This window comes from Tupaia chinensis, unplaced genomic scaffold, assembly GCF_000334495.1.
Source record: "Tupaia chinensis unplaced genomic scaffold, TupChi_1.0 Scaffold143680_1, whole genome shotgun sequence".
In the NCBI taxonomy this organism is placed as follows: Eukaryota; Metazoa; Chordata; class Mammalia; order Scandentia; family Tupaiidae; genus Tupaia; species Tupaia belangeri.
Genome location: NW_006203528.1, coordinates 705,673 through 715,195, shown reverse-complemented (window position 1 = coordinate 715,195; position 9,523 = coordinate 705,673). Strand labels below are relative to the sequence as shown.

At 38.5% G+C, this 9,523-nt stretch overlaps 1 pseudogene; it reads left to right on the top strand.

The window, feature by feature from the left end:
• The first annotated feature begins 219 nt into the window (after positions 1-219).
• The window catches only part of LOC102490019 (NADH dehydrogenase [ubiquinone] flavoprotein 2, mitochondrial-like), a 65,597-nt pseudogene continuing 56,293 nt past the window's right edge, over positions 220-9,523 (top strand).

Sequence of the window (9,523 nt, the reverse complement as noted above, 5' to 3'; positions counted from 1 at the left end):
GTCTCTCCCAAAAAGATATGCTGAAGTACCAAGTCTCAGTGCTTTGACATGCAACCTTATTTGAAAAAATGATCTTTACAGAATTGAGTTAAAATGAGGTAATTGCATGGGCCTAATCGCATATGACTGATAATATCAAAAAAGAACATTCAAACACAGAGACAATTATTCATCGGGCAAAGACAATATGGAAACACCCTGGGAGAATGTGAACCTGAGATGGGGCGATGCATCTATAAGCCAAAGCATGGCAAGAATGACCAGCAGACACCACATCTTGAAGACACAGAAAACAATCTCCAGTGCTGTCAGAGAGAACATGAGGGCACTGACACCTTGATTTCACACTTCAGCTTTCAAAGTTGGTAGAAAACCAATTTCTATAGTTTCAGGTCACCCATTTTGTTGTTCTTTGTCATTGGTCACCCTAGGAAACTAATATAGCAAATGTCTCCCAGTTTTCTTATACACCTGATTCACACTGATAACTTTGCTCTGCACCAACCTCCACTTGCTTTGGTCAACAACATGCATGAGCTTATTTGTTTATAAATTTTTACATTATTGTGTATCCATGGTAGTATTCAGAATAAATAAGAACGATTATGCTGGATTTATATCATTGTGTTGTGGTCTATCTTTTTGCTTTCTGACACTTATCTGATTATGCTTTTTGCATGGGTAGAATTACATTATTCTAGTGTGGTGTCAAATAATAGCTACTCAAAAATACACACCCTCTGGAACCACAATATACCACAAGACATCCACCTTTTAAGACAATAAGAGTATGCATGCTTACAAACACATGCATATGCACATATACTCATAAGTTCTATGTATATACCTGCATGGGGTGTGGTCACACTGCAATCTTTTCTCCTCCATCTCTCCCTCCTTTTGGAATTTTGGATAAGTACACAAATGCACCCAGCATGTTTCCTGAGCCATCAAGTGTGGGATTTGAAACACAGGGTCAGCCGGCCATGCAAGATGTGGCTATCTTAACCACCAGGTTACAGAGCCAGCCTACGACTTTTATTTACTATGTAACTTAAATGACATCGGTACTGGAAGAAATCATCCTCCTGTTTTAATTCACTTGATTTAAAGTGACTTTTGTGGTCTGTGTTCTCCTACGTGTTCATTTGGGTGGTATTGGTGATGTTGTGACATAAAAACAGCGTCTATAATGTCCACTTAGAATTCTTAAAAAAAATCAGTTAAGAAAACTTCAACTTAAATTCATCAAGTGAATTAAACACATATAACACCTCATGTAAAAATGAGCACATGTTATTGCACATTTTAGTTTATATTGTTACTGCAGGCTTTGATAGAGAAGTGTGTTAATGATAAGCCTTCCAGTGGAGCTATGGAGAAACAAGCATTGGCATAAGGGGAGAGGTGGTTACTGGCCTGAAATCAGTTTTTTGATGACACCCCCCTCTACCCTTTGGCTTGGCTACTCCAGTTCTCTAGAAGCTGAGCTCTCCCTTTTCTTCCTTCATGGAATATCTGACACTATGGGTGAATACTATTGTGGTGAGAAAGAGTACCATTTACTAAGGTCAAAATAATACACACACTAGACATCAATTGATAAAGGAGACCAATGGAAGAAAGCGAAGGCACCAGTAACCAGAGCACAAAAATATAATGTGGACACTAGATACAATAAAATAATTAACTCACCTATGAACTCATACTTCTTGAATAACCCATAAATTGTCCCTCTGCTTGACTTTTTCCCCAACTTTCCAGCTTCCTTTTTCCATTTGAAAGACACCACCCTTGGGCAATTGTTTAATTGTGCATTTCTCTATATTGCAAATAAAAATATGAAATCCTCCAAATCTGACTATCCAGAATTATTACAGGTTAATTTTTATTCCCCTCTACCAACTTTTACGTACTTTGAGGGAGAGAAACATGTCTTTTCCATATTTGTAACTTCATTCACTTATCCCAGAACATAGCAGTTTCTGACTCATGGAAACTGCCAAGTGACGTTTATTTTTTACTTTTTTTATTTATTTTTTTAAAGATTTATTTATTTTTACTTTTTAATTTATTAATATTATTATCATTTAGATTTTAAAGAGACTTTACCCAGCATGAAATATACCTCAGTCCAGCCCAGTTAATAATACTATACACATCCTCATCAGCAGATAATAAACCATATCTGTGTCCCACAAATGTTTTACCTCTCTATTTTCCCCCAAATTTTCTTTCCTATGCTCTTCCCCTCCCACACTCTCCATCCACTTTGTCTCCAGTGTCCAGAATAATTTTTAATGCTTTTATGCCATCCAGACTTTCAGTCTCTTCCATAGAGTGTGGACAGTCAGTATATGTTAAGAGGAGACATACAATGTCTCTCTTTCATAGCCTGACTTCCTTCACTCAGCAACAAATCTTGCATATTCATCCATTTTCCAGGGCCTTGTTGTTTTTTTATGGCTGAATAATATTCCATGGAGTATATGTGCCACAGTTTTCCAATCCATTCATCTGTTTGTGGAATTTGGGTTGGTTCCATGTCTTAGCAATCATGAATAATGCTGCAATGAATATAAATGTGCAGGCGCTTTTCTGACTGAGTGCTCTCCTGTCCTTTGGGTAGATACCCAGGAGTGGAATTGCTGGATCATAGGTAGTTCTATTTGAAGGTCTTTGAGGAACCCTCATATCGCTCTCCACAGTGGATACAGTCAACCAGTCCATGTATATGAAATGTAAAGCTGAGAAATAGGTTGAGAGGCTTTGGATGTTCTGGTTACCAGCTCACTTTATGATTGTCTTACCTGAATCCACTATTTTTCCAAAAACAAAGCTAGATACACCAACACTATCGCATTGGAAATATTTTCACCCCAAACAGGGCAGGCAACTCAGATAGAAACATGGGTTGGAAAAATGTGCAGCTCAAAAGTAAATAAAGGAAGGGCCAGTTGGTGGTGGTGTGGTGGTTAGTGTAGCTGAAAACCATTTGGCCAGTTGCACAAGCTAAGTCCTGGAACAGCAACTTGAAAATAATGCCAGACACATGTGCATGCAGGCCCCAAATCCATGGAGGAGAATGGAGGAGAAGGAATTGTGGTGAAACCGTCTCCCCAAGGGGTGCTTTCTCACTTTCCCTCTCTTTCTGTCTCTCTATCTCTGGCAAGTGCACACAACCTCTGGCAAATAAAAAGAAAGAAAAGAAAAGAAGAGGAAAGAAAGGAAGAAAGGAAGGAAGGAAGGAAGGAAGGAAGGAAGGAAGGAAGGAAGAAAGAAAGAAAGAAAGAAAGAAAGAAAGAAAGAAAAAAAGAAAGAAAAAAGGAGGGAGGAAGAAAGGAAGGAAGGAAAAAAGAAAAGAAAAGAAAAGAAAAGAAAAGAAAAGAAAAGAAAAGAAAAGAAAAGAAAAGAAAAGAAAAGAAAAGAAAAGAAAAGAGAAAAGAAAGGAAAGGAAAAGAAAAGAAAAGAAAAGCATGCAAAGCATGCAGTTCATTGAATGACTCTCTCTCTCTTTTTTTTTTTCTTTTTTATTTTGAGAGGTTTTCACTATAGGGCACGTGCACTCGCCAGACAGACAGATAGAGACAGAGAGACAGAAAGCAAGAAATCACCCCCCAGGGGGATGGCCATGCCACAATCCTTTCTCCTCCATTCTCCTCTCAGGATCTTGGGCACGCAGGCACACATGCCCGGCGTGAGTTTTAAGCCACCGGGTCTGGTACATGAACCGCGGTCGACTACATGGGAGTCCAGCGACATAGCCATTATGCTAACTGCTGGTCGCTTGAATGGCTCTCTTAAAGGGAAGAAGGAATCAGTCACATGTATACCACTGGTATATTATGCTCTTTCACTCAAAGCACTAAAGAAAACCGAAGATTTTTTCAATCAAAATATTTCATACTGACTAGGTAGTTATATCAATATAACTTAATAATTATAACAAGTTCTTTCCTTTTTTGAAAGTTTTTATTTTTTGGCAGGGTCTCTCTTTATCTACCAGGTCAAGCCCAAGCTTGTGATTCCCTTACCTCAGTCTCAAAGGTTGCTGGGCACACGCTAGTTACCCAGACCAGCAATGAAACCAGACCTTTCAAGGGGTCCCAGCCAGAGGGTCACAGTCTCATAGGAGCCTCCATAGGGCCTCGTTGCATGTATTAATATCTTTTTTCAGCTTTTAAATTTATTTTTCTTTGCTTATCAGAAACAAAGATGACTAATGCATTTAACAATATTGAAGTCGGGAAGATTTCACATTATTGCTAGAGTTAATTCTGTGGCTTACAAAGAAATATATTAATATAAGACAGTAACTGATTTTTTTGTTGTTTTTTTGGTTAAGTTTTTGCCCTAGGGCACATGCACTCACTAGAGAGAGACAAAGAGAGACTGAGAGAGCAAAAGTGAAAAATAACCCCCCACATCGTAATCTCTTCTCCCCGTCTTCCTTCAAGATTTTGGTCATGTGTACACATGTGTTCAGAGTGATTTTCAAACTGTCAGGTGCAGGACTCAAACCATGGTCAGTCATGTGGAAGTCTAGCACCTTGACCATCATGCCACTCACTGGATCCCATAGTGGCTGATTTTTAAAAATAAATAAATTATTTATTTATTTTGTTTTATTTATTATTATTACTTTATGTTTGCTCTAGGACACATGTGCTCTCTAGAGACAGATAAAGGGAGAGAGAGAGAGGGAGAGAGAGAGAGAGAGAAAGTCACCATTGCAGGAATTGAACCATGGTACATCATGTGGGAGCCCAGTATCTCTACCACCATGCCAACTGCTGACCTAAACAGTGGTGGATTTTTATGCAGAAATAAAGCATTTTTTCCCTCTCTTGGGTGATGACTTTCCTAAAGACCACAATTCTAATGATCAATCAAAGCCTAGATTTGTTGCAGTAACAGAGACCAACTCAGTAGGGTCAAGGGAGCAAATCAGAGAAAATATGTACAGAAGGGCCCAGATTGGATGGTTTTAAGGGGAATCTTACAGGCCAGAATTTATGACAGACTAACTTTGGGTTGGTTGGAATGAAAATGTGAGAGTCTAAAAGCAAATTTTGATGAGCAAGCTATCAGTCTCAATAAGTTAGCTGTTTTATTTAGTTGTTAGTATTATCTTCCAAATAGCAAGGATCATCTAGGAACTAAGTTACTGTTGCCTGCTCTCAGTACTGTTTAATATGAAGGGCCAAAAAGTATGGTTTATCTCAACATTTAATATAGGGACAAAACATTTTACTAATTTGAGTCCTTTTTTATCTTTCTTTCCTTCCTTTCTCCTTGTTGCCTTTCTTACTTCCCTCTCCCTTCTTCTCTCCCTCTCTTCCTTGTTTCTTTCCTCCCTTTCTTTTTTCTTTGTTCTTTTACTTCTTCCTCCCTCCTTTTAATCTTTCTTTTCTTTCTTTTTTAAAATGCATTCTTCTTTTTCTCCTTTCCTCTCTCTCCTATTTTTCTCTGCTTGCCTACATTCTAAAATGAATTAAGACACCCTCAATCAAAAAATTAAAAACCATTTGGTCGAACACAAATGTCACAAGGTATAGAGTGAAAGATCAACTCTAGTAAAACAGTCATGACTTAGGAAGGCTATAACCACTCAGTACCAGGTTCATCTGTGAGCATCCTAGAAGTCCCAGCCAAAAAAAAGAAAGAAAGAAAGAAAGAAAGAAAGAAAGAAAGAAAGAAAGAAAGAAAGAAAGAAAGAAAGAAAGAAAGAAAGAAAGAGAAAGAAAGAAAGAAAGAAAGAAAGAAAGAAAGAAAGAAAGAAAGAAAGAAAGAAAGAAAGAGAAAGAAAGAAAGAAAGAAAGAGAAAGAAAGAAAGAAAGAAAGAAAGAAAGAAAGAAAGAAAGAAAGAAAGAAAGAAAGAAAAGACATCTACAGAGCAAAAATTTGTTACCAAAAAATGTATGTTAGTTTTCTAATAGAAATCAATAGTTCTCTGTACTCTAGTTTTGTAGGGTTTTATGCCAGAGAGAAAAATAAAGTTAAAACATATGCATACAGCATGTAGAAGGCACTAACCTGCCTTTTATACTGAAACAGCAAGGCAGCCAGATGACTCAAAAGTAAGGAGCAAGGGTTAGCCCTGTAGCTTCAATAGTTAAATCCTGTGCATAGGGAGCCAATACCACATGACTGATTATGGTTCAAATCTCAGCTCCAGAAGCTTGGAAAACATGCCAGGCATGTGTGTAGCCATGTCCCAAATCCTGATGTGATGAATAAATAAAGAAAAAAAGATTGTAGCATACCATGCCCCATTGAGGGGGTGGGAGAGTATTTTCTCTCTCTTTTTTTCATTTTCTTTGGTAAGCACATATGCCTTCTAGCAATTACAAATAAAGAAAGTGAAAGGGCATAATCATATTATAGTAAGAACCTTTTTATATGACAATAGGATGAACTTTTAAGTGTCGACCTGATCCCATACATCTTCTCATCTACTAACATAACACATTACAGAAATCTATAGATCTCTGGCTCAAGGGTTTTCTGACCAGTTTCCTTTCTCCACATCAACTACAAACTCTACCAATGCTCATATGCCCCTCTTACAGATAGAATTATTGGTCCTAACTTTTAGTTCCCACATGGTAACATCGTCTACCCAGATCCTTGTCATGGACAGAAAATGTTTCTTGATGGGTGATCTTGGACTTGGTCATGTGATTTCTTTTAGATGATGATATGTTGGCAGAATTTAAAGGGACAGAAACCAGAAATATGTATGCAGACTTAGATGTTCTTATATTTTTACTATTGCAGTGGGGTGATGCTTCCAGGCCACCTACTAGTTACAGAAAATAAGAGAATTTGACCTCAATCTGCAGCTAATCACAGCAGAACCCAGATCAGATCAGCCAAAGACCGCTGGCTCAGAGGTGCATGAGCAAGAACTGAATTGTGTAGTTTTTGGGCACTGAGCTGGGGAATGGGAGCAGGGGTAGCTCCCAAGAAATACTGTGACAGTAGCTGACCTCTATAGCCTCCTGAAACATTTCAGAGCCTGATCCCTCATTTATATTTGAGATCTTGTGACTATTCTCTTAGTTCCTGGTTTGTTCATTTATAAAATTCAGAATTGTCATTTTTAACAATCTAAAAACCCTTTGTGATTTGGCATGCCTCAGTGAATGTTTAGCCACCTCCCTTTAAACTCATTGATACAGTATTCTTAAATGCATGTGTCAAAGACCCATCAAATTTCCACTGAAGGCTATAGCATTTGGAAGGGTGACTTGAAAAATTGCCCAAACTTCACCTTACAGTCTAAAAGTAGCTGTAAGCTTCTGTTGTTGTTCCTGAGTTCACTTTAAATTACATTTTGCGCAGTCACTCACACTGAGCACATATACACATGTGCACACACACAAGCACATATATTTAAGTAAAGGTTTTCTTGTATCTTAAGTAATGCTGCCCCTGGATCTGCTTACCTTTCCCTGGAATGGGGTGAAGAAGAGCAAATGTCACACAGTAAAGGTGGCCAAGATGAGGAGGTAGCAGAATCCATGGCGTGGTTGTTCAGACAGGCACTTACTGACATAGGCAGAGGTAGCCAGTTTTCAGGAGAATCTCTTTTTAATGCTTCTGGGCAAAAAAGAAAGAACTGAGGGTCATCCATTCATCCCAAAGACTCTTAAATAAGTGAACTAAGATTGCCCCTGCCCTTCCACGTATTCCATCAGGAGTCATGTCTGGTTTTCACACCACCAGCAGCTTCTGCAAGTGATGCTCATTTAATAAAATTTCTCTTAAAATAAAAATAGTCCCAGTGTGGGGGTGGGGTGTTAGTGAACCCTACAATTTAACAAAATTTCATCCATTGGGTGTGTTCCTGAGTTCTGCCCTCCTGTGACGAAATCCCAGGAAATAGTTCACACTCATGCCAAATCCCAAACCCAATAAAGCAAGCAGCTTCTCTTCCACCTCTGTCAACATTTATTCCATTTTATTTATTAGGATAGGCTTGGCATTGGATCATTACTAATAGTCTTAGTTTGTACTTCGATTAATATTTAAGCTTCTTCAAATCCTCTTGAAAAAAACTGAGAGCTGACGCTTAAATAAACAATGGAATAGTCTCAGATCTCAAAGAAGCTTTACCTTGCAGGGATTAGCCAGGTTGTGGAATGTGGAGCTTCTTTCTGTCTGGTTCTAATTAGCTTTGGGATCAGATATGGAAAACCTGTGCAGGTCTCATGCATTCAGCAGAAGCCCCTGGCATATTTTCTCAACTACCCTCATGTCTGGGCTCCCCACATCCTTGGATCATCATCTGAAGGAAACATTTCCTTCTGTTCCTGTCAAATTCTGCCTGGGGAATATCAGTCCTTCTACCCCCTCTTCCTTTAAGTAATGACAAAAATCAGTCAGTCGGCTAAGTCTTTTCTGACCCATGTGTAGGGCCTTCAGGCTAATGATTTTGACCTTTAAAAGAAGCAAAAGAGAAACAACATGATCAAAACATCAAGGAATAGGAGCGCTGGCTTCAGTTCTCTCCGCTGGGAGTTCTATGGACCTTGAATAGGGAAAATATGTCCCTGTTCATAAGACAAGCTGAGTAAAATAACTCTCCAATGCCCTCCCCTGGTCACCAGGAGGCCTGCAGTGCTGTTGCAGAGTTCACAGTTGAGCAGAGCAACCTGCCAAAGAAGAAAAGAAAGCACTGGAGAAAGCTGCTCACCCTTCATCTTCCTCTTCAAGTCTGCACTTCTGTTCTCTCTGGGCATATCTGCCATTCCAGGCTTTTACCAATACGTCACTTATGCTGTGAGGCAGGTAGATCCAGAGTCAGCAAACTATAGCCCATGGGCCAACTCCATCACACCACTTTTTGTAAATGAAGTTTTACTAGCACACAGCCACATTCATTGGTTTGTGTATCACCCATGGCTTCTTTCATACAGCAATGGCAAACGGAGTAGTTTAACAAGGTCTGTATAGTCTATGAAAACTAAAGTATTTACTAACTTTACTACTTCACTGGATAACTTCGCTGATAGGGAAAGGGAAAATAAGAAAGGAAACCAATGCTAAACTAGGTTTCAAAATGCAATATAATTTCGGTTCCCATTTCTCTGACCAGGATCAATTTTTTTCCCATATTTTTAGACATAGTGCAATATTCTCTCAAGAATTATGCTCAGAAGCCAATATATTATAACTTCAATTGATAATAGCTATTTCCAACTAGACAAGTATTTTCTAAAGAAAGTTCCTCATGGAAATTATTTTGCAACAAGTATAAAGAAGCCCAAACTACAGCATAATTTCCATCATGGCTAAATTCGTATTCCTTTTTGTTCTCATGTTGGGTTCATAGACTAAAATTAAGTGCTTGGCTACTTACTGCAAAGGACTCCCCAAAGTATCCTTATGAGCCTGTACACTGTGATATGTGGGGCTCTTCTAAGCCCTAGAAGAGAAAAGCAACCACCAAAAAAAAAAAAAAAAAAAAACCCTTGGAAAATAGATAAGATAAAATTAATCCAAATCCCAACACTAG